A 26774-nucleotide genomic window follows, 5' to 3' on the forward strand; every position below is an offset into this window, starting at 1 on the left:
ATTATAGAAATAGTGATTCAAATGGAGCTCAGAAGGCCTTGTAGTCATCGGGTATTCTTAATGCCATTCCTGACAGGGACTTGCATAATCCTGTTTTAAAAAACACGTAATGACAGAGGCCCTGCCTGTTCCCTGCAATATCCATTCAACCTTTGCATAAGAAAGGTTCCCTCTCTCTCATAAAATATCTACCTTACCTCTTTCTTGGTGCACATACTTGACTTCCTCACCACGAACATGGAAAACAGATTATTCCTCTCCATTCTGTGGCCCCTTATAAGGCTAATCTTATATCCTTTTGTCTTCTCTGTCCACATGGAACCAGGAATCCTATATATAACTTCTGTTTACTTTGTAGCAAGCAGTTGTACTGAATCAGATTATGCAGTGATGAAGATTTTAGCTGGTGTCTCACCTGCTATATTCATGCACAAAGCGCTCCCATTTGTGTTGTAAAATTTATTCTTTCACTCTTTGGCTAGCATCCCGTCCCATTTGCTAAGGATAAAGATAGCTTTCAGTTTGGACATACTATTTTGACAAGTCTATTCTCTGGTTTTCAAAGCAAATGGAATGAAGGCAGGCCTGACTTTTGCCCTGGTTTCCTAAAGATATGAAACCTACACAGTCATGCTACACAAGACTTTGCCCACTCATCCCACCCCCGTAGCAACTTCTGATCCTGTAGGTCAGTGTCAGCCTGATTTGACAGGAATGAAGAGTTCAAAGACTGAGTTTCTGCAAGACTGGGGAGAGGGAGCAGGGGGAGGAAAGGCAACCAACCAAGAACAAAGACTATCTAAATCAGAATAAGCTGACAACATATCAGACATCCAGAATCCTTTTAGGAGAGACACTTACAAAGTGTCTGTTTTGCAGGGCAGGTTTCACTTGAAGAGCTTGACTAGCCTAGAGCACATATTGGGCTTCCTGGTTCCAGAATTCCTGGATCCATTTGCACTAACCTGGAAAATAAGTTTGCCATGGTATGAAATTCTCAGTGAATAGGGTTATTATTTGTTTGTGTGAGGCACCATTCATCAGAAGATCTGAAAGCATGCGACAAAGGAGGCCTTGAGCATTATCTCTGTTTTATGAATTGAAGAACAGAGAGAGGATGCACCTTGCCTGAGGTCAACAGATCAATGGTGAATCCAGGTGTCCCTCAAGCAGTTGTCAATGTTGCTTCAGGTGCACCTCAAATAGAATTAGGTAACTTTTATTTTACTATCCTATTTTTTCCACTATAGACTTGACACTCACTTGGAACAGTTGCCTAAGCTACTTTTATTTTTACCTAACAGACATGAACCAACAGAAAATAGCCTGTTCTTGGAGAAAATGGCACATCCTCAGATTTTTAAAGGTGTGTTCAAGCGAGCATCCAAATGCTGAGGCATGCCAATGCACAAGTTAGTTGCTTTTGAAAGTTATCTGTGTCTTTGAGTTAAAGGGAGTTGCAGAGACACCTCCAACCACAGCAGTCTTGTGCAGTTTGAAGGCAGAAACTGTTGCTGAAATCTGGGTTGCGTTTACTACAACTGTCCAGAGAAGTATCATTTGCTCCCACTTCAAAATCAGGTAACCTCTGTGTATTCATAATTTCATCATATAATTTTCTTACCCTTAAGTACATTCGAGAAGATTATGTAGCCTTAAGTCTTGTGTTCAGCTATCCTAAATAAATCTGTTCCATAATCAATGGCTAGCCACAAGCAGTTTCTAAAATCAACCTGCCTGAAAGTCTCTCACACTGAAAATCAAATCTTTGGAGGATCTACAGTCATTTTATCAGAACCTGTTTTATTATTCCAGACAAATCCACTCAGTCTTAATGACCAAGGGTAAAACCACAAAACAGTGTTCCCTCTACTAAATATTAGGAACAATTATTCATTTGAACTAAGACTTCCAACAGCAATTCTATGCCAATAACTAAATAAGTGGGGTGCTAAAAGCACTGAAGCCCAACGATGTCCCTAAGACATCAGGAAGGGGGGAAAAAGCTAGCTCTTACCACACAACTGCATTTAAAACTAAATTATCCAATAGCCTCCCTCACCACTGCAAGTGGTCCTTCTCATCTCTTCATTTCACCAATACAGATTTGAAGAACTTTAAAATAATTCAGGAGACAGCCATGGAAAAGAGTTTTAAATCTAGTTACAGATAGTTCATTCTGGCCATATCAAAATCTTGACACGCCTGTGCCTTCAGCAGCCCAGGTATAAAAGTGCTAACATTAGGATCACTCCTCCAAGCCCCAGTGAGGCAGGTGGCCCTTCTCTCCAAGTCAGGCATTAATCACTGTGACTGGCAGGCCTAGATGTCCAAGCAGCATCCTGACTCTAAGTGGATGCTGCATCACAGCTATTTTAAATATATTTTAGGCTTATGCACTTGGTTATTTCTGTTTAGACATTTCTATTTGACTTTTGGTTTGGGGGTTTAGGTTTTTTTTCCCTCCATTGTGGTTTTGGGCATTGCTTCAGTGAAACACTTTAGCAAATGTTTAATTTTTATCATGCAAGTAACCAAGACATCTTCTACAAAGCAGGGCTTCTGCAAAGCACAATCTTTTTCCACCTTAAATGCAAAGAGAATTTAACTATGTTCTTATGCCTTGTCCTGACCTGAAAACCTTGTGCTAGTGATGGAAGCAGAGCTATCGGTGGCAGTCATGTTTCCAATACTGCTGTATCACTGGAACTCACACCTGATCTAGAAAAGTCCTTTATTCACAATCCCCATTCGACTTCTGTGCCCTCTGCTAAAGGGCATCACTAGTAGTTTTGAAAAGGACACTTCCCTTTTAGAAAACTGGAGCACAGTTTTCAATCACACACAGTTTTAAAACCAGTACAAATATACCAGAAAGAAGAAAAAGGAGAAAATTAAGATTTGCTTTCTGTTAGAGGAATCTCTAATGTAATGTAATGCCTCCTAAAATTAAGGATTGTACCAGACACGGACAAGAACAATATCCTGAAAATGACAGCACACAACAAGTATCTGTTTTGACTTGTAATATACATAAATGCTTTGATTTCAATAGAGAACATACACTGTTAATTAGGTCTGAGTTGAAAGTAATATCCAACACTGCAGGGATTAGAGCAAAGTCTGAGCATGCACTTACACCGAGGGTGATTTTAGTGAGGTTATTTGTGAGTTAAAATTAATGAAAGGAGAGAAAGAGCCAATGGAATGTGAATGGAAACTGAATTATTTAATTAGCCCAAGTAATTTTTAGATGTATAATCAGTTTCAGAGCCTAACATTTATTGCTTTCAATGGTTAATTAAAACACTACTTGGGATGTTAAGGATTATGTGTGTACTTGAATGAAAGTAAGAATTCAGGATTTGGATTACTACTTTGATCATTTAGGCTATGGCATCATAGCCTTATATGCACATATCCAAATGGGATGGCTCACACGAGTAAGGTTAGTCATGTGCATGTGTGGTGGCCACAGCCTTCACAAATACAGCAGGAAACTTCAGGACTGGAAGCATAAGTCTGCATGTTTGGCTTGAGAGGGACTCCAGGCTGGGAATTATTACAAATCAAATAATCTGTCAATCATGCATAGAGATGGTGTTGCCAAATGCTGGGTTATACACATTTGCAAATTTGTGCTTCTAATGTGCATGATAGATGTGCCACACACCTTTTATTTGCAGGCTTGGGTACCACTCATAAGACCATCTGATTTCAGCAAATCAGTGTAGTGTTATCTAAATGGAGGTGCACAAACTACAGAAGCCTTTATGTCAAATCTTTTGCCTGCTTTCATAGAGTGAAAAAGATATAGTCAGTTTAAAAATTCAGTTGATCCACAGATAGTAAGTTCCACAAAACTATAAGGTAAACATATACTACATAAACCATGCATGTAGCACCCACAGCATCAAAACATCCACAAAAATGCAGGCGTAATGTGTCTACTTTCTGGTCTAGTAACTGTCCATTTTCCATATATGCAGGTCACGGACACTTTCTTTAAAATATTAACATTGGTTTCCAAAGTAAAATCTTAGATTACGTGATTCAGAACAATCAGAACGTAACCAGTTACATCCTTAACTTTTCGGTGAGCTCTATTCCAGAATTTCAGATATCAGAAAGATCATAGCACAATATAATGTGCCGTGTAGGAGACTCTCCTACACGGCACATTACATTGTATTATGATGTGTGCTATGTAGGAGATGTTCACATTACATTGTGCTGTGATCTGCGCTATGTAGGAGAGTTTCAAACTCTCCTACATCCATGCTATCTAGACATCACTAGCCTGTATACACAGACCCCTAAAATAATGAGTAACTGTGTATTAAGATATCTTAATCTGCCTTCCTAGCAATAAGCAAACCAGTCTTTTCATTAGCAGTCTTCACCTTCTCAGTTCTTTATCCTCAATTTGAGCAGATACAGCTATATCCCATGTACCCACAAAGACTATAAAATAATGAAAGGTAGTATAGTTCCTTAAGTCCACCTCATGCGTCCCTAGATTTACCTCTGTATATGAGAAATGGACAAAACCCAATCTCTGTAAAGCTTTTTTTAATTGCCAGTTTAAAGTGACAGGACAAGGAAGATAAATTTTCTAGTTGCCCCATCAAGATAACAATAAAATATTCAGGTTCTTATTTACCCTGGATTCATCTATGTTGCAGATCATGCTGCACATTCACAGACTGGGTCAGAGCATTTTAAAAACAAATGACACAAAATAGAGGCTGAACAGTAAGACTAAGTGTCTAGTCACCATGCATGTACAAGCTCAATATATTCCTCTTGGATGGGTGAATCCTGAATGAGAATAAATATGCACAAAGAAAATACAAGAATGCACAAAGGTAACAATAGCCCACAGAAATGCACAGCGGGTGTTAGAAAGCCATCTGATCTTGCTTCTAGGTCTGGTTGTGACTTTGAATGCTGAATTATATAGACACTAAAGATGCTTTACCAATATTACATTTCCATGTGAATCCTTCCACAACATATGAGATGGAGTACTATATTTCTAGTTCTCTTTGAAACACTGATGGGATACAAAGCTTGTAAATTGTGCACAATGAGGCCAAGGAAAACCTGAGATGGTAATTTTGTCTGTAGGGTGCTTGAAGGGAAAGGGCAATTGGTCAAATTCAGTGACCGTAGTTTCCAAGGTATGAGTTTGCTCACACTTCTTCATCTCAAGAAAAGTCAGCATCACCAAGGAAACTTTCATCTCACGCACTCGTGGGATGCTCTTTTATGAAATAACATGCTGTTAGGAGAATTTAGGACCAAAGTCTGATTTGCTGCTTATCTTACACACTATAGTTGAACTCTGGGTTTTACTGTAGTGGTGCTGGCTGGCTGTCCATATTGCCTGCCTCTTGTCAGAAGTTTTCACTATGACACGCTCTGGGACAGGTTCATCTTGCTTGCACAGAGCTTATCATTAACAACTGAGTCCTGACCCATGATGAAGGGTCTGAGTGCTACCTATCATAAGAGTCAAAAATGTCTGGGTGCCATTCCTTTACTATTGACTTGCTGTGAAGGATCAGCCAAATTACTTTAGTTCTTCTAAAAATGGTGTAAATACCACACCATTTTCAGAGTAATGATAATTACTTGTTTGATACTCCACAATATAGGCTGGTGAAGCAGTCAGAGAAACCAATTCTTATTAAAAGACAGACTTTTCTTCCTCTGTGGACACCAAAGAAAAGAAATGCTGACCAGAGGACAGAAGACAGACAGATTATTTAGACAAAACAGGTATACCCAAATAAGCAAGGCTTCATGAAATCTGGTCTTGACTACTTCAGGAAATAATCAAAATAGTTTTTGAACCATAGGAAATCACCTTTGAGAGTATACAGAGGACAGGGAAGGGAAGGGAAGGGAAGGGAAGGGAAGGGAAGGGAAGGGAAGGGAAGGGAAGGGAAGGGAAGGGAAGGGAAGGGAAGGGAAGGGAAGGGAAGGGAAGGGAAGGGAAGGGAAGGGAAGGGAAGGGAAGGGAAGGGAAGGGAAGGGAAGGGAAGGGAAGGGAAGGGAAGGGAAGGGAAGGGAAGGGAAGGGAAGGGAAGGGAAGGGAAGGGAAGGGAAGGGAAGGGAAGGGAAGGGAAGGGAAGGGAAGGAAAGGAAAGGAAAGGAAAGGAAAGGAAAGGAAAGGAAAGGAAAGGAAAGGAAAGGAAAGGAAAGGAAAGGAAAGGAAAGGAAAGGAAAGGAAAGGAAAGGAAAGGAAAGGAAAGGAAAGGAAAGGAAAGGAAAGGAAAGGAAAGGAAAGGAAAAGAAAAGAAAAGAAAAGAAAAGAAAAGAAAAGAAAAGAAAAGAAAAGAAAAGAAAAGAAAAGAAAAGAAAAGAAAAGAAAAGAAAAGAAAAGAAAAGAAAAGAAAAGAAAAGAAAAGAAAAGAAAAGAAAAGAAAAGAAAAGAAAAGAAAAGAAAAGAAAAGAAAAGAAAAGAAAAGAAAAGAAAAGAAAAGAAAAGAAAAGAAAAGAAAAGAAAAGAAAAGAAAAGAAAAGAAAAGAAAAGAAAAGAAAAGAAAAGAAAAGAAGGGGAAGGAATCACAGAATGATTGATGAAATCAGAAATCACTCTTAAGTCCTGGAAAGGTTCTGGAGCAAATGATTAAGCGAACAATCTTCAATTACTGGAAAATAATAGGGATAAAAAGAACTAGAAAAAAACACGGCAAGCCAGTCTAATTTCCTTCTTTGATGGATTAATAGGTTTAGTAGATAACAGGAGAGTGGTAGATATATTTCAGCCTGAATAAGACTTGACATGTCATACATAACTTTAACAAAATTAATGAAAGAAATAGTTTAAATATAAACACCACAGAGCATGTTCGCAACTGACTGAAGATCATCGGTGATTCACTGCCAAAACAATTCCTACAGAGGAACAGGTATCTAAAGTATCCTTGAAGTATTCATCCTGGAAATAATTCTTACTTAATGAATGATTTGAACAATGGAGTACAACAGGCAAAAAGCGTGCAGATAGCAATCAAGTAGTGAGATACTACAAGCATAGATTCAGGGCCTAATCATATCCTCCAGGGCTCTTGAATAGTATGGAAATAGCGGAATGCAATAAGGTGATAAAACACTCTAGAACAATCAATATGTCCAAAACTAGAAAATGAAATTCAGTAAAAGTAATTTTAAAGTATTACACTTAGAAAGGAGAAAACAAATCACAGGTTTCCACAGAAGAACAGCCAGTGAAGAACAGAAAAACAAACACAAACTAAATGGGAGCATATAATGTGACAGTTTAAAACCAAACTTCTTCATCTTACTCAGGTCCTGAAGGGAGCACTGTAGGACACAAGCATTGCGGCAAGACCTCAACTCGTGCATCATATCATCAAAACCACACCAAATAACTTGACATATATTCATGTACAGAGATTCCCTTTAGAGTCACTTGTTCACTTGTGTTTGCTTGGGAGCCAGCCTGGTACCGGCCTTGCTGGGCTCCAGGTGCTCATGCAGCAAAAGCACTAACAATGACAACTCTGGTCACTTACACTGTGCCCCAGTGAGGAAAACCACCCAAATATTTAGCTTTGATTTAGGAGCTGGGAAGTGTGGGAAGTGGAAGATTGTAAGTTCCATCAGTTAAACATGAATGAAAACTAAATTGTGGTGCCAAAACAAACCTGAACAGAGGGGGTCCTGGTCTCCAAATCTTATCTATGGGCATCTTCAATGCCACTGCTAATGGCAAAGAAAAAGCCGCTTCTGGTAAAGTAATTGAGGATTACTGTTCACCCCACAACTGCACAATCAGCATCACACCATGATTTATAGTTGGTCAAGCAGATTTTTAAAAAGCTACAATGAGTTGCCTTTCTACAACATGGACAGTAGAAATTTCTCATGAACACTGCCTCAGCAGTTTTAGCAAGGGGGAATCTGGGGCTCAGAGAAGTTTCTAAGCTAATGCAAGTTAGGCTAGTAACGTCACAACAAAATGACCAGCTCCTGTGCCAAATGCAGCTCTTGCTATCCCTGCTAAGCTGAACCATCAGAATCAGACACCACTGGTGTTCATCATGAAGGCAGCCACTATGAGAGCTGGCAGAGCAGTAAATGCTGCGCACTTCCCTCCTCACATTAATTCCTTCCTTATTTCTCCTCCTCAGAGACCGGTATCATTGACTCTGTAGACAAGCTGCTTTTTAACTGTAAGATAACTAGTGAGAGAAACACAGCAGCATCCTTTTCCCTACAGGCAATTTTAAGCAACTGTGTTAAAGGCAATTGCAAATTGGTGGGCAAATGATATATATAGTATTGACAGTCTGTTGGCCACCCATAGGTTCAGAGCTGTATACACAGTATACAAAACACCTCCAGCCCTCCACAGACAAGAAGGTATAATGTCAGCATATTGCATGAGAAAGCACTTCCCATCCCCACCTGGCATGAAAGCATAGACTAAAAAAAGATAACCAAGATACCCAGCAGGGCATATATAAAGAAAACTTTTCTACAACAATTAAATTCACTCAAGTAAAGGCCCATTTGACTCTCTGAGGGGAAAAAAGCTAACAAAAAAAATCACCTAAAGAATCAACAAAGCAAACTTACTACACAATTAGGCTTTGTTTTCTCTGTTTGGACATTCAATCTGTCCTCACATCATCTTTGAAACCTTGTTTACAATGAAGACAGGTTACAATGGAGCAAGTGAGATAAAAGCTGATGACAGACAAGGTCCAGAAAGGATTTTTATAAGCTGGAATTAATTTTATCTAGGAAATCAGTGAAGAATCACTCTGCAAAATAATTCAAACCATACATATATTTTTTCAAACATTCTTCAATGTTTTGGAATAAAGGGAATAAAATTGGGCATTCATACAACTAAATTGAAATTCTAGTCAGAAGTTAGAGGAGTACTCAAAAATTATTTATTTTGCTATTTACTGAATAATTTACTGAATTGCCATGGATATGCATTGCCATGTGGCAGGAGAAGAGCCAAGGCAACACAGGCTGACTGGAGGTTTGAACACAGGGCTGCTTGTGAGACCACATGTGAGAAATATAAGTTACACTACGTTTTGCTTTGGCATCTAACAAACTTGTCTGAGTGAATGTACCTGCCAAAAATTACATTAGTAACAAGGTATCTTGTGTCTGTGCCAACACATTTCCCTTCAAACATGGAAATAACTTACCCCACGTGTCTGGCCTTCACTGATGTCTTGAAAGTCGAGACATATCTGTTGCAAATTAATCTGAGTTTTTGCTTTGGATGAAGGGACCAGTCTGCTGACTTGGTGGGATTTGGAGCACATAAGAGGAGAGGCTGAGAGAACAGGGTTTTTTCAGTCTCAAGAAGAGAAGGTGAAGGGAGATCTTATGATTTTCTTCATCTATGTAATGGGAACTTTTAAAGAAGACAGAGCCAAACTTCTGGAGGTGCAGAGTGAAAGGAAAAAGGCAATAGACGGAGGCTGCAGCCAAGGAAATTCCAATTAGATGTTAGGAATTTTTTTTCCTCTGTCAGAGTGGTAACAGACTGGAACAGGCACCTGCGGGGGGCCAAGAGGTGTCCATCCTTGGAGATGCTCAAAACCTGACAGGACACAGACCTGAGCAAGCCAAGTTATCTTTGAAGTTGGATCTAACTTCAAGGTTACACCTTTTCTAAGCATGGCTGTTGGACCAGGCAGCCTCCAGAGAGCCCTTCCAGGCTGAATTATTCCCTGGGCCTCAAAGAGAGGTGCTGTGAGGGTGCTGTCTTAGACAAGCATCTCACAAGAAAACAGGTTTGATATTAACAGCGGCAACACCAAAAAAAGGGTAACCTTTTAGATACTTCTTTCTCTGGGCTCCATATGCCAGAAGGGTATTAAGCACTATTGGGTTGAAGATTTGCCCCAGAATTTGTGGTATATGCTGTCAATGTACAAAAATATTCTTTAGTTTTACTTTCTCCGATGGGAGTTTTTCCTTTATGGGGTGTTACCTCAGAGGAGGAAACACTTCACAGGAAAAGGAACATGCAGGTCTTGGTTTTTTTCCTTGTACTAACAGATGCCCCCTCTTTATGCTTGCACTGGAATAGATTAACTCCAAGTTGAGTTTTTTGTTTGTTTGTTTGATTTTGTTTTTAACACCCCTGAAAGCTTCCTAGTGTTAGAACTAAAATCAAACAAACAAACAGAAAACCCAAATAGGATCTGAGCTTGATGTTATATTTGCATCCAGCATCTGCAATCTGATCTGGACAAAACAGGGGGTTTGTTTAGAATTAGTTTGGATTCTAAACAAGCAAATGAAGAGTTGGAAGATACTCTAAAAGCACACATAAACAATGCATTAAATAGGCACTGTGCTAGACTTTGAGATCTTGCTCTAATATCCAGTTCTGCATGAATACCCTAAAGGACCTTGGTCAAGACATATTGGGTTTCTCTGCCTCACTTCTCCCCCATAGAAAAGAAGTTGATATCACCTTTTTGCCTCTCTCTGCCTTTCTAAATACACGGGACTGAAAGGAAAAGAGGTCTGTCCTATTATAGCATGAACCACAATGCATTCAAGATATCAAAAACCTGAAAATACTGCTAACATATGATGAACAGAAACAGAAAGAAAGAAAAAGAGCAAGCACTCCCTTGCAAATATATTCTTGATTTTGCTTAATTGAAAAGCTGGTGACTCTTGGACAGACAAGGCTTTTCTCACACCCTTATGCAGCAGTTAATTGTGCCATCCAGATTGTGTCCATGAGCACACAATAAAGGTCTCCTTCCTCTGGGGTAGCTTCTTTTCAAGAAACAACAATTCCCACCTCTCATCGAGATGCAGATTTAAAAACACAATCCCATAGGACCTGTGTGAGGAACCTGATAGAATCTAAGCTGGTGGCACTGAGAGCCAGAAACCTGACACACAAGGACAGGGCATGGTCTTGTGTGGAGCCACATCATCAGTTTGCCTCATCACAGTTTGCATAGGTCTGCAGAGCTGGCTTTGGATTCTTATGCCTTATGATACCTCATGCAGATAAGACTTTGCACAGTGTAAATGTAAGCACTTAAATAAATGTGAAAGGCAGAGCAGGCACATTATGGAAGTTTCCTCAATGATGGTTTGGCTTCCAGTGTTGCTCTCAAGAACATTCTTACTCAGGCCTTCAGACGAAGAGGTTCCCCCATCTCCCCTCAAAGCAAGCCTTCTTGCCTTTGTCTGTACATTCCTAGACATTTTATAATCCAAGCTCTGACACATGCTATCTGGAATCAATGGCCACAGAAAAGGCCTGCCTGCCAACGTGTCCTGACTAACGTAAGAGAACAAATCCTCTATTGTTGCCCAAGCGCCATATGTCAATACAATAAAATCCCTGTCTTCTGTACTCAAGGTTACATTTGTTTATGATTACAATGTTTATTTCTTGCTGTGAGACTATAACTATGCATGCTCTTTCTTCTGTTAAAATACATTTTTCCACCCCCACCCTGTCAATCCTTTTCCCGCCCCCCACCCACTTCTCAATGCGTAGCCAGAGGAGAAAAATTCTCTTGTGTGTACGTAAAGTAATATCATGTTTCTTCTTTATAAGTATTAATAATTGGATTATAATGGCATGCCTGCAGTGACAACATCTAAGTACAAAAATGTATTTAAGTACAGTGTGAACACCTATATACTTTTTCTTGGGCTGGGATGTTACCAAAAGGACCACAAAGATCAGGAGACTCATGTTTCATCCCAGTTTCTCCCGCTTGCCCTACAATTCTAGAGCAAGTCTCTTTTTCTGCTTATGCCTTCCAACCCGAGGCAGAAAATACTGCGTAATCTCTTTTCCCAAGTGCTCTAATCAGTGTAGATTAAGATGTCTATCATGCTCCAAAGTTTGCAGTGTGCCAGCCTTTCCGTTTAAAGGACAGTCTCTGTCCAGGAGACCGCCACTGCTTTCAGGTTTCCCTCATGGAAGAGTCATTTTACAATTTGGTGGCACTCACCAGCGCCTTGCATACAGGCACACCCCAGGAAGCTGCTGAAACCTTCCTCCATTGCCTGCTCTGCCCAGCCCTTGGACCAGCTCCTGTCCTTGGGCCACTCTTCACTGAGAGAGAGGATGCAGCTGCAATCTCACTGCTTACTAAGCACCATTTTCTGTTAAATAACACAATGCTGTAATACAAACTTGAGGCAAATCAGCCTCCCCAGTGCATGCAACAGACTTAATCCTGTAAGAAGTGCTCTCTAGTGCAATCAGCTGCTCCAGAAAGGATGCAGGATGCAGTACTGTCAACACCTGTACCAGTGAAAATCTTCCCTCCATTAGACTCTTGCCAGGGCAATAATAAAGATTTTTCTGCAGTTTCCCATGGGAGTGATAAGTCTCACCTCCCTGGAGTGGTTTTTGATAAAAGTCTGACTGGGGTCAGGATGAATGAAGGTAGCCGCCAGGTTCCACCCACTCTCACAATATATACTTTGTCTAATGTGCTGCAGAGCAATACGATCTACAATATATCTAAAATAAATATTTGGCTAGTTAAGTAATTATGCTGAAAGGTTCCCTTATCTTTATTATACCAGAAAGAAATGCATAAATCACCTGATGTTATATCTCTGAAGAAATTTCCTCTAACTGGGGCACCCGAAAGTGATTTTCAGTTTATGAGTTGGAGGGGAGGGAGGGAGGAAGGAACGAGGAAGGAAGGAACGAGGAAGGAAGGAACAAGGAAGGAAGGAACGAGGAAGGAAGGCAGATTTAAAAACAAACAAACAATCCCCAAAAATAAAACAAAACAAATACTCCCCAAACAGGCAACAACATTAATTTTTTGCTGATGCTACAAAATTTTCTAACAGGTCAAATGCAGCTGCGTATAAAAAGACAGGTACACTGTAGCTCTGAGGGATCTTTTAATAAAGATAACACCTTTACTAGAAAGGGACAAAGTTCATCATTTCCTGTTAAAGATGTCCACACAATACCAGTGCAACTTAAATAACTGTAGCTAAATATTGACTGACTGTGGAACAGCTTTCAGGGTTCATTCCTGAACTCTGCACATGTAACACAAGACTGCACCACACCAACTGTCAGCCACGAGTCTTTGTGCAGAAGTAGGATAAAATTATGAGTCCTTGTCTGCCTTGGCTTTTTCTGCCTCCTTTTACAAGAAAAAGTTGAATTGCAGTTTAAAAGAAAGACACTACTCTGTTGGTAATTTATTTGGATATGAGTAAGAAAATACTCAGCAGCTGCATTTCTATTTTTCCTGCCTATCTCTTGACATAAAACTTACTAACTGACGAGGTAGGGCAGGTAGAAACAAAAGACAACACAGAAACACAAAAGACTGACCCGAACAACTCAAAGGCTTTGTGTGTAATAAAATATTCAACATTTGCTTTTAGAAACGTTAAAGTCCTGAGTGGCTAGGGAACTGTGGCTGACGCAGGTATCATTATTAATTTGCACCACCTTGGCTGACAAATTTGTCCTGATCTTGCAAGTTAAATTCACATCTAAAAAAACATGAACCTAGAGAGATAGGAAGGGATATGAATCTAGACTTACAATAGGTTGGAATACATAACCTTGTTGCACTAGGAAACAAAACAAGCAGCATGGCACACTAGGCATGGATCTTTCAGTTCCTAGTCACAAACAGCAAGATCTCCAGCCTGGCTTTCCCACTTTCACATATCATTGTTTTTCCTGTTGTCTGGTCTTCTGATTTTTCAAAACTGTCTTTGAAATTAGTGCTTTTCAGTACTCATTTATTACTTAAATGTAGGCTATTTCTGCTAATGCTTTTTTTGCTCTCAACTGACATTTCTTTATCACCTTAACATCCGCCCTTAGCCATCCTATCTTACATCCTTCTGTTTTGCCTTGCACAGGTTTGCAGTTTCCATATTGGATCATTCTGCCTTCTGTTATTTATTTTTCACAATGAGGCAAACTGACAGTCAAAAATTTGGCTAGTTTTGAGTTACAATCAAATTTCATTTCTATTTACATTTTTAATTTGTTTTGGGGTTTGTTTTGTTTTGTTTTGTTTGTTTTTCATTCAATATACTCTTGGACTCCAGTGTCATACAAATCATTGAAATAACTGTAAAATACACAATCATTACAGTCAGAATCTGTTCTGTTGCAAAATTTGGAGATTACATGACTATCATTTTCCAGGTCAATGCTGAGCAAAGTATAAGGAAGCGGTAATCTAACACAGTTTTGAACTATCAGATATTTGGGCAATAGTCCCTTTTGTTAGTATTGTGGCTGGTCAGAAGTGTTAGAAGAACATGATTTTGTAGCCATTACTGAAAGGTGGTGAAAAAAGCAGACTATGCAATCTTGCTTATACCTTAAAGAGCTCCAGTGGAATTAGCCAGTGCAACAGAAGGGCAAATAATGCACACAATACACACAAATTAAGACCAGAGATACAGGTAATAGGCAATATCAAATCAAGCATCAAGTCACAGCACATAAGCAGAGAAGTGGGTCAGAGATATTTGTAGCCCATTTATTCATAAACTGTACTGTCCCTGAAACATGGAAACATGGGTAAAAGATCAGTACAAATAATTGGAGATTAAAAGCATGGCTTTGTTTTGAACAGAACTTCCTCTGTTGAATTTCAGTACATTCATATGACCATATTTGAAATTACCAAGGCCTGTTCTAGTTCCCAAAACGTAACCTTTCTGTAAGTATGTGCAGTACATCAAAGCTGTGGACAGGAAAATGGTGCCATTGAAGGGGATTTCAATGTATATGTAAGGATTGTTCTCATATTAAAAAAAGAGAATAATTAATTTCAAAAGCTAGAGGAAAAAAGTCCTTTTAGTTTTCCAACATGATCTAAGAGGCACCCTCCAACCCTCATTAGACCACACTCAGGGGCATATAACTGCAGGCCATTTACAAAATCACTGAGTCAGGAGTTTCATTACAAAAGAAACATTGGAACTGAAAATAATTAGTTTATGGACTTAATTCAAAAATTTCCAAACCCCTTTACAGTGGAAAAAATTTGTTTGGGAATGTATGAACCAAGAATATGAGATTCCTCACCTTGCCTTTTTTGTGCAGGTGGCATACAACCTTTGGATAACAATTTGGAAAGTCTCATAGATCATTTATTCGTAGTGCACTGTCAGGAGGAGCTGAGGATGCTCTTAATAAGATGGAAATTTCTTGGCACTTAATAAGAGTGCTTGTCTTAGTTTATCCCACTCCAGCCAAGAACCGAGGTAAACATCTCAAGATACAAAATATCTAATGTTCCTAACAACAGCATGTAGGATGCCGAACCCCGAGGAAACAGTCTGATTGTTGGTGACTTTGCCAAGCGGGAGAAAAAGAAAAGAGACATTTGAAGGTTCATATTAAAATATCTCACATCGCACAGTAGTCACTTGCTCTGCTTACCTTCCTGTTATAATTAATAAATGTACAACCGTTTTGAGGTTGCAGAACGTACAACAATTCAACACAGCAAATAATTATGAAACAATTACAAAGGCAAAGACCACAATAAAAAAAGTAAGGGTAACTCTATTCCTGGCCATTCCAGAGCCACAATTTTAATGTTTATACTCAGTCTGTTCCTCAAACACTCACGTATTTGACAAATCTTTTGGGAATTTATAGAGCTGATGGATCATTATTTTCTGATGTTGAAACAACTGATTATTTTCTCCGTATAAATGTACTGTTGCTACACAGTTCTCGCCAACATCTTAGAAGCCATAATACATACTAAAACAAATTAGCATTTGCAGTGTTGTTAGTTTATTAAGAATGACTTTCTGAAGTTTAGAGAACTGCAAAAAGGCTGATCACTGGCAATGATTTCCACAAAATTGTCCTGCACGTAACAAAGGAGATATCTATAGAGACTAAATGGAAGAAGGGCCAAGTTGTATTATAACTGACCTCACAGTAAACCAGTCCTCTGATTTAAGGTCAATTATTTCAGATTTGTACTCCATGCAGCTAAATACCTGGAAATGATAAAATACAGAAACTAAGCAAGTCTTGCCTAAAGGATTTGTTCTCGGTTTTGAAAACACATGTACTTTAAGACGTACAGGTATGACTAGCTTAGATTACTTCCGTTTGTAGAATAAAATACACTTTTCACTAATGTACCAATCATATTTTTCAGGTACCAAATGAGAGAAGGTTTGAGAGGGAAACAGTCCAGCTGTTATGAATAGTTATGGAATAATTCACTCCCAAAGTTCAAAAGCCTTGGATTAAATTTCAAAGGTAGGTACTGAAACTGTTCCCAATATATATTCATGACTGGAAAAGAAAAGTTTTGCTTTCACTTGTCAACATCTGTGCTTCACTAATGCAACCTGCAACCTCAGCCTACGTGTTTGAGGCAAAGTTGGATCTCCTATATGAGTACTAAAGAGAAAAAAAAAAGTAATTGCTTACTTAATATCACCGGGATTAACAGCAAATCAAAGAATAAACTGAGCCTCCATTTCGGCTATGTTCCATTCAGTTGGAAAATAAACCAAATTCTTGTTATTGTTTAAATGGCTTTTTATACAGAATACATTACATGCAATTCCTGATTCTGCATGAGGCAAAGCAGGTGTTTCTCGTAGAATATAGAAGAGCTCCTACCACCAGCAATTCAAGCACAGATGTAAATGATCAAATAAAAATTTGATCAATCTATTCTCAAGGCATTAATACTTTTCTCAAACAGGACTTTGTTGCTTATATAATCGAATGGCATGCTTCAGCATAAGCAGGCCCAATATGAGCTTTCACATCTTAGTAGTAATTCTAAGTATGCTTCATCCAACCTCCTAAAATACATAAGCTGTCAAACACATTGGGCCTGTTTCAGTTAAACACTCGCCTAGTAATTTTATTTCCCCATATTGCAAAAACAGGTTTGCTTTGCAAAAATTTAATCGCAGCAGAGTTGCCCACAAAACTACACCCACCGTGCTCTACTCCATATTCCCACGCTTTTTAATATTTGTCATATTTCATCTTTTAATGCAGTCCTAATGAGAGCATATTGGAACACCACAGAATCAGGCTTGTAAGAATGCAGTCTTGAAATAAAACATGGAACAGAAGGAGCATTGTGTTACAGCCTCTGTTAATGTTTTAATGGTTGAGAGATTTCCAACATGTTGGCAGTGTCAGGACAAACCAATTTAATAAATTATTAACACTAATCAAACATTTTTATGATGGCAGTCAAAACTTCCTTGGCAGTTAAGGTTAATTCTGTTGAAGTTTGACAAAGATGTTACTGTTTGATGGAAACCGCATTTAAAACTACAGCCTCCTTCAAATCAAAACCTTGCAGTGTAATGAGAAGAAATGGTTAAGCAACATGTCTCAAAGTACATAAAGAAACAGTGAAGGCAGGGCTACGGCCTCCATCAGCAGCACTAGGGCTGATGAATGGTAGTGAAACATAAATTGATTATGGCGTATATAATATGCCTGCCACTACTTGGGAAAGGCTAGAGAGAGACTGTTATCATCAGGAGGAGATAAAGCTCAGGCTGTCAAGGGGAGAGTGCTAAATCAATATACAAATAAAATCTAGGAATTCCAGGCACTTGACAAGAAGGGTAGAGAAGAAAATAAAGAATCCTGCCAGTTTTGATGTATTAAACTTTGAAGAAAAGGTATTTTAAAACATCCATTCATTCAAAAGGCACTAACAATAACAACGCCAGACAACACCACATTCTCCCTTCAACTCCTCCGGCCCTGCCAGCTAGCTGAAATCCAGCACAGCAGAAGCTAATGAGGGGTATGGATTAACAATACAATGTTTCTCAGGCTTCTCTTGGGCCTCCCCTGGGGCACCCGCAGTCTATACATCATCAATCTACTGCAAATTGATGTAGTCAGCCTGTGACAAGGGTCAGGTTTCCAGGACCAGCTACCAGGCATGATCTAGTCATTTTGAGTTATCAAGACAAAACTCTGTTCTGCTGAGCTCTGGCCATATAAAATCCAGTTCCCCAGGCCTTCACAGTGAGCTGAAAGCAAACCATAGAGCCCTCTCTGTTCTCTTCTATACCCACTGAGAAACCAGCTCACCTTTCTGAAGTGATGCCACTGTTACTATTTTACTCTCTCTTACAGATGATGCCATCACAGAAACTTCAGGCTTAGAAACAAGAAAAGCATATACTAACCCATCAGTTTATTATTATTAATAATTAATATTCTTGTTTTTGTATGCTAATTATTTCAATCACATAAAAATAGCAACAAGAAAAACATACCTACTTGTTTTCATTATATGAGAGCAATGAAGAAGGGAAAATGTGCTCACTGATGCAGGTTTCTAAATAAGAAATAAGTTCTATTGGAGTACCAAAACCTTTTGTTGACCCACAATATTTTTCCTAAATAATCACACATAGGATCTTGCTTTTATCCAACATCTCATGTGCCACAGTTTTTCCAAACATGCTGTGGATTAGTTTGATACATACATATTTGTGCTGCCATCCCCTTAGCTTAGTTCAAGTTGGTGGATATCCACGCAAGTTTGGTGGCAAGCAGGCCTTGGCTCACAGCACTGCAGCTTTGTGAGCTGCACTGAAATGCATCCGTTCAGATGGAAACAGACACAAGAAACCAAGTACACAACAGACTGAGAAGTGTTCTGTCAATAAGATACATGCAGCCCAAACTAAAGTAATTTTAAATCACTAAAAAGGTGCCTGTTACTTTCAACGGTTTTGATGGCATCCACCCTTCTACAGAAACTGCAGCAGATAAGATTTACATAGTATCTATCGGTTTAGCACCACCTAAACTTACAATTAGTGGTTCTTCCTGAAGGTAACTTTAATTCTTCTGAGGCAGATCAAAAGCTATGAAAAAAGCCAAGCTACCATATAGAAAAAAAAAATAAATTCGATTTTTGGATCCCAGCTACCTAAAATATGGCAGATTTCTGAGGCATCCAATATACTCAAGTTAACTTTAAATATTCACAGCTACTTGTGGTCCAGCACAGGTGTGAACTATGAGTAGAGAACAGGCTTTTTTATTCATGAAGGTACTTAAATGACATTCAGTGTATTTGTTATTTATAATATTTCTATGACCATATCCCATTAATAAATTTTGGAATGTCTATATTCAAAAAAGTATCCTTGCAAACATTACTTAGACATTTATTAACAAAAACCAAACCCTCAAATTAATTTTGTTTCATCTGCTCCAAATGGACAACAAGCTTTGAAAAGCAGGCAAGAGAACTGAGCAAGTCACTTGTGGTATGAACATCTGATGAACATTTGCTTATATTTATTCATGCAAGCATTCTGGAATTTTTGTCATGGATGGTCTTCCAAACACAACGTCATGCATATGAATGTGCATGAAAAGCAAATAAAAAGATGCACTAATACATTTGAAGTAACTTTGTGGCTTTTATCTGATGAATGCTTGTGAATACTTTGTTATATTATTCACTCATTTTTTTTTCACACTGCCAGCAAACTTCTACAGGGGAAAAGAAAACCTCTGAATTGCCAGGCAACCTCAGTTCTCATTTTCCACTAGCCACTTTGGGCAATGATGTGTCTTGAGTAAGTTTCTAAAACATAACTACATGTATGCATTCAAAAATTAGGCTTGTACTCGAGAAGTTTCCCTGATCTCTCATGATGAGCTCCTGCCACTGGACTAGCCAGTGATGACAAATTTTTCTCATTATTATACTAGTGAACTTTTACATCAGTTGGGATGGAACCAAGACTGTGATATTTTTGCAAAAGGTTGCAAGGGGCTTTAAGGGAATGCTTGGGAGGACATTATCCAACCCCTGGTCTGCAGCAGGTAGTCATTACATACACCTTTTTGAAGGACCAATACTTAAGCCTTTTGAGGTTCCCAAAAACGCATGCTTTTTAACCTACATTTATTTACCTAATTTTTTTTACATATGTTTGCCTGGGTGGATGTGTGCACATTCACCTTTAAGTGGCTGTGTAGCAGTTTAGGCACATATCCCATCAGTTAAAAGCAAAGTCTCAATTTAAGCTGATACGAATGAAAGTTTGCACAGAGAATGATTGCAGCTCTTTCTTTTTGTATATTACCATACGTAAGTGATTTTTCATAATAATTTTACCGGTCTTTTGATTTGTTCTGTGCAAAAGACAAAACATGCATTCACATTATTATAGCTGATTACTATTAGTGATATTATATGGAGCAGACATTTTTAGATAATGTATGAAGAGCTGATGGTAAAAAAAATTAATATACATTTTGGAAGTAAGCATCAGCACTTTAGAGAAATACAGATTCACCTGAAGCAAACTGTAAATTTAAGTTGCCTTCTGTTTATTTTTTCAGTTGTTGAAAACTACAAGGAGGAACAAATTTTCCCTTCAGTGGAAAGATATGCTCACTTTAAAAAAAAATAGAAACCCTTTAGAAATGGTTTATAGAAATCATTCTAGTTATCTAGGTACTTCACGGGGTATCATCAAGATATGCCAGAGGAAAGAAGTATGCAGGTGTGTATGCAGTTTGTGGATGAAACTGATGGCCTGTTCAAATTCTGCCTGTACTTGGAAGCCCACAGAAAAAATGTCCCCTGAATGAGCTCTGCACTGCTGACCTCCATTTAAAAATCTCTGCTGCAGCTTCACAACTGCTGAGAGTGCTTACTAGCTTTGATCAGAGATGAAGGATCAAGGCTAAAATCCTGATTCACAGCTGAAGGAAATTTAAATCATCATCCAGACACGAAATTTTACCTATCATATCTGGTAACAGCACCAGCCATCTCCCCCACCTTGCCTCCACTCCTCCTCCCAACTGCAGCAACCCCTCCTACACAACTACTCCTTACAGGAGTGAGAAATCTTACAGTGGCTATTCCCTCGGAGGAAAAGTGCTAAAAAACTAACCTCCAACCCCAAGCCAGGCTGCTCCAGTACAGGCCAAAGGCTGGCTCTGGTCTGACTGCTCTGTCCATCTACAGAATTGCTACTGCTCTTTTCGTCCTGTGATAAAGCTAAAAGCAAAGCCTGTTCAGTAAGTCAGCTTTTTGAGCAATAATAAATCAGAGTGGTTGGCCTGTGCAGCACACTGAAAAGAAGCTTCTAACACTGTTTACATGAATGTTCACGGTTCCACTCCCAAAACAACGCTGCTTCTCTACCCACTTTGAAGGCTCCTGCCCTTCTTTGCTTCTCTTCCCACCTATCTTTATCTGGCTGCTTTTCCACGGGCAGACAAAAGCTCCATGCAATTCTCTGAATCTCTTATTTTCAGAGAACAAAATACCTTCCCCCATCCAGGGGAACTGATGCACTCTGCTGGCTTCGAACTTTAAAAATATCTCTCTGCTGAAGCAGCTGTTGAATAATTTATATTTCTTAGAATTGAGCTGACTATATGTGCATTTTTGTTTTAATATATACAGTATAGCTGTTTTCCCTTCCTTTCCATTGCCATCTTGTTTTTCACTTAACATTTCAATGTAGGAAATTCTGAAGACTTCACAGTCTGGGAAAATGATTTGGCCTTGGGAGTGAGAGAAGGGGAGTGCAATTTGTTTGTGAGTTGTTTTTTTAATGAAAGGAAAAAATTTTGAACAGCTTGCAATTAGCAGCTCCGAAAAGTTATAGTTTCTTCAATGGCACACAGCACGCCAAGTAAACCTACAAGAGATTCCTTAGCTTAACATGCCTAGAGCTGGATACAGTTCCTCTAAATCAAAGTACCGCTCACACTAACAGTTGCAGTATGTTAGTGGCTGGATGGTTGCTTTATGAAGAATTATAAAGTGACACAGCAGTCTGGCTGAAAAAAACACACACCATGCTTTGATGTTTTTAACCACTAACTTCAAGAGGACCAACAGAGACCTTCCTGTTTTTATTGCAGCCTCTCTATCATCCCTCCCCCTGCTCCCTCCCTCCTCTCCCACTGTTAGATGGGGGACTGCTATCTTTCAGTCACTTTGTAAGCCTGACTTGTTTACAGACTGAATGTCTCTGTTTATAGGCCTATATCAGAGAACAAACAGGGCAAGTGTGACTTCCTAGGATCTGAAATGCAATGCTTTTTCCTCTTGGGCAAGCAGGAGTGGCAAGGGAGGGGGGAAAGAAGGGGGGAAGAGAAAACCTGTAATTGTCCTTCTCCTTGTCCCTCTTCCCTCCAGGTTAAACATACACACCTGTATGGTACCAAGGTATTTTAAATGAACCAGTTGCTTAAATGTTAGCTTACCAAAACTCCATGAAGATGTACAGCAATTGCCTCAGTAAAAACTAGGTCCACTTCAGAATCTCGTCCACCAACAGTAAAATCAGATAAAGGTTTCTCTTAAACCACCTATTTTTAAAGTTTTATATTATAGATCCATTTAGATGTTCATTTGGGGAACCTTAAAATCTTATATCACATTTTACTGGGGATATTTAAAGGGTACCAATGGGGTAATTATAAGCATACACACTGTAAATGATGAAATTTTAGAAACCATTAATAGCATGAGTTTGGATGTTCCTTTTTATCTTAAATAATATTTTACCTCAGGCACAACCCCAGTCCAGTCAATAAGAATAGTCCTTAATAAGGTACCCAAATGACACAAGAGACAGTTTGCTTATATTGCTAATGGCAAATTTTGGTTCTCCATAACATTCAGGTTATAAACAACCCAGAGGAGGTACGGGTTTGTCTTTACTAAGGGTGTCTTACTTTTACACTGGCAATTTTTATTTTAATTGTAGGATTCATTTTTATAGGTTTCTGGTTTCAAAAGTCTTGATTTTGCACACACACACACTTGGGAGCACCGGGATTTTTTTAAGGTGGGTACAAAGAGGCATATCACATTCGCTTCTACAGTACTTTATGGTGAGACCCTGGGCCAGACAGTTTTGACCTTGCTCTGTCTAGGCTTTCTCTTATAGGTTGCTCACCAAGAGACTGAAAAGCTGTTGAACTGAAAAACAAATAAACAAATTCTAGGAATTTAACCCTTTAAGCACAACACCTTCCAAATAAATATATCAGAGAGGACAGAAAATGAAATATTTTACACATGGCTTTTCCTCCAACAGCTGTGTCCACATAGGAAGGGCCTTATGCACCAGCACTCAGCTAGACATAGCCCAGTTACTCTGTGAGTAGCAGCAGTGACCTGTCCCCACTGAGTTCTCCCATCTGCTCTGAGACCTGTTTGCTCCTTGCTCCTCACTGCTGTCTCTGAGTCAGAGCTGGCCAGGTCTGCACTGTGGCTCTCTGGTCCCTACCATCCCTTCCAACAGGCTCAGTAGCACCCCAGCAGAACAAGCCCCTCTACCTCCAGGGTTACCGCCTCACCTCCCCGCTCCTTATTGATGGATCATGTGCCTTTGCAGACCACAGATAGGAATGAACGCTGCCTGCACACACCTCAGCTGTGCAGAGACAGACAGCCCAGTATGAGCTCTGTCAGCTCAAATGGCTGAACTTTCGAAATAAAAGCAAGAATTTGGTCTCTGTTAGAGTTCAGGTACAACTAAATGAGTTTAAACGCAGCACCCAAATGGACATTACCTAAATGTGTCCTGGTGCCACTCTGCCTGTTGGTAACAGCAAAGTTGTTCCTCCATAGCTGGCCTAGCATGAAGATATCCAAGGGTACTGGCCTTTTAGTTTCCTCCCACAGCAGCAGATTTCTCTTGCAGAGACCCCCTGCGTCCTCCCACAGGCAGCCAGCCCCACCAATGTGCCATGTCCTCTTTCCACTTTCAGGTCCTGCCTCACAGGAGGTGCGGGCTTGTACCCTTGTCTGGCATTTCACATCTACTGGGCTTCCTCGGCGTAGATAGCAGAGTGCACTATGCGAGATGTGGGCTTCTCCCTCTGCGGTCTCCTTACTCTGGAAGCTGTGGATAACAGCAAGCTCAGTGCATGCCACTCCTGCCAAAAAGCAAGCAGTGAGCGAGGAGACAAACCAACCCTTCAAAGAGAGCCAAAGTCTTCCAGCGCAGCTCAGTGCAAAGGGAAGGCAGAGATTTGTGGCTGTTCTGTTTTGTTTTAAACTAAACTGTTTAGGCCATCCATACCCCTTCCAATTTTTTGGTCTCATCTGATGAAAACAGAGGAAATTAAACTATATGAGTAGAAGGTGGTTTTTAATCACAACCACTTTTTCCCCTAGAGACCAAAAGCATATGCTTGAATTAATGGACCCTTTCCATTAATCAAAGGGCCCAGGATAGATGCAAGAGAAGTTAGGTTTTCTTCATCATGCAAAAACTTCCTCCAGCTCTCTTCAGCAGTTTCACATGGGGATGATGAAGCCATTTAGCCTAACAAAAGACCTGGCTTGAATCCTGGATCAGAATTCACATACACATTAATTCCTGGTTTTGGCATTCAGATATGATTAACTCTTCTGTCCCTTTTTACATGCCTCTCCTTTAAGATGGCTGAAAAAAACACTTTAATGCTCAGTTTTAAGTACAGAAAAAAGGCTAAATTTGAAACACATGCCTCTCTTCAGCATGCTGGGAGCTGTAGATGACACTTTCTCTGTTCCTCAATATTGTCAGATCCCATTTTGACATGTATAATTCTGTCTGCACTAAAAGCACCAAATTTTATGCTATGATTCTACTATGTAGGAAAGACCTAGACACAATGTGACAGGATGCTTAGCCCTTTCTACAGCTCTAGTCTTTACCATGGAAGTCTGTGGCAAATCAGACATTTAAACTTTTTTTCTGCTATGTCAAAGTAAAGCCTTCACAGCCCTGCACAGCTGGAGAAGAGATGACCACATGCTATTCCTCATGGGTCTAAGGATAATCAAGACTGAACTTGAAGGTATGAAACTATGTGAATGTGTCTAAATCTCACAAAATGCATATAAATGCATGAATACACCTATCTAATTTTCAGAATAAAAGGAATGAACATTTTAAGTCCCCAGTCTCTAAACAGGTAGTATTCAATCAGCATTATTCCTGTAACTAATAAGAGCTCAAGGCATCTCACAGATGGACAAGGAAATTCACGTGCAAACATTCATCTTTCCTACTCATTCTGACAAATTCTAGCTAGATTGCCTTTCCACATGAATATCACACTCTAGACCCTGTGGGGATGATTATCAACTACTTACCTGCATCTAAATACTAAGATGTAGGTATAAGTATCAGTGTCCACTGAAGAACCAGGAAAGGCCCAGGTCTGATACATCTTTCATGGGGTAAAGGTATGTGACTTCGGGTTGTGTTTGAGCTGGGCGAGCAGGCTGACTGAACATGGGCTTCCTGAACTCTGCACCTCCTGATACTACAAAACATTTTTTTCCCCTGTTGGAAGCTACTTCTGTATGCCTGAACAGTACATACCACAAAGTAGGTCTCACGGGCAATTATGTTTCTAAAGCATATAATCATGTCACAAAAAGTATAGTTTTCTGTATAATTTGATTTTCTGAGCTACCTTGCCCTGTGAAATCCAGCACAGAGGGAACTTAGGTCTTGGGACTTTTTTCCTAAGAGCTCAGGTGCCAGCTGTTATTTGCGTTCCTATGCATATATCTACAGTGGTATTCAAGACTGCAGAGAGGATCAAAGCTTTGAATCCACTAGTAAGAAACTACTGACAGTGCCCCAGGCATCAGGTCTGCAGGTTCCTTTCCGAATAATGCCACTTAACTTTAAGGATGAGGATGCACTGTGCCCTGCAAAACTAATTTGTACCCGTATCTCGTGGGCTGAAACTGTACGAGCTCTAGTGCAGGGACCACCCCCCCCACACACACTCTCCCTGACTACAGCTCTGTATGTACAGTGCCTGGGACGCCACGGTTCTATTACAATGCAAGCACTAATTAACAGCCCAAGCAGGCTTTGTGCAACGGTTGCCAAGCCAAGTTCTTTGCCTTGTGTTGAATCTTTGCCCTGCTTAGCTTTTTAAGTTCATCATTTACTGCAATGCACTAAGTTATATCATAGAAATTTTAGAGGCATGACTCCCATCCACAAGTTACTTTTGAACAATAACAAGTCATCATATGCTTGTTCCTGTGTTCTGATGAGCTTTGAACTTTAATAAATGATTAATCCTATTTAGAAGTAACTTAACACTGCCTTAACTGCATCTTTCCATGAAGTGTCACTTTGACATCCTCTGTTGTGTGCATTCATTGCAACTTTCACACGCTGTAAATTAAGAACATTTACACATGCAATTAGTGTTAAATAAATGCCTGAAGAACTCCTTGGGGATTAAGCAATTAGATGGCATCATGGAGTACCCTTTGTACTTAATGCTTACGAAGAAAATCATCTATCCGTTTTGCACAAATTGCATACTGGGGTAACCATTGTGCCGGCAGGAAGCACTCGGCCAAATTGCCAAATGCAGCCTTGAGTTCATACACACCACCTTCTCCCCAGCTCTCCCATCCCTCCCCCACCAACTTAAGAGAGAAATTAATGTAGAGAAATTTGTGATATAATACTTTATTATTAAGTGACTTCATAAAAAAACCCATAGAATTTAAGAAAAACTTGAATTTTTAATGTCATAGTTAAATTATTAAAAATAAAAAAATCTGTCTAGAAAGAGAATACAGCTATGTACACACAGGCTATTTGCACAGCCAGTAACAAGAGACTTAACCCTTTCATATCCTAAACTTATTTTATGGTGCCTGAAAACTGTAGTCAGTGTATGCGGCAAAGTATGCAAACAATCTTAGAAGGAGAAATACGTGGCA

At 39.5% G+C, this 26774-nt stretch overlaps 1 long non-coding RNA gene across 4 annotated transcripts in view; it reads left to right on the plus strand.

The window, feature by feature from the left end:
* Positions 1-744: 744 nt before the first annotated feature.
* LOC135312825 (uncharacterized) overlaps positions 745-26774 on the plus strand; it is a 31141-nt gene continuing 5111 nt past the window's right edge. The window contains exons 1-5 of one of the 4 annotated variants that reach the window (XR_010372443.1): positions 745-1212; positions 1305-1370; positions 1448-1581; positions 16185-16288; positions 23792-24868. This is a non-coding gene — a long non-coding RNA (uncharacterized LOC135312825). Of the gene's footprint in view, positions 1213-1304; positions 1371-1447; positions 1582-16184; positions 16289-18154; positions 19424-23791; positions 24967-26774 lie in introns of those variants that run through there. The other 3 variants (XR_010372442.1, XR_010372445.1, XR_010372444.1) reach the window with 3 other exon arrangements.

Source organism: Phalacrocorax carbo, chromosome 3 (genome assembly GCF_963921805.1).
Source record: "Phalacrocorax carbo chromosome 3, bPhaCar2.1, whole genome shotgun sequence".
In the NCBI taxonomy this organism is placed as follows: Eukaryota; Metazoa; Chordata; class Aves; order Suliformes; family Phalacrocoracidae; genus Phalacrocorax; species Phalacrocorax carbo.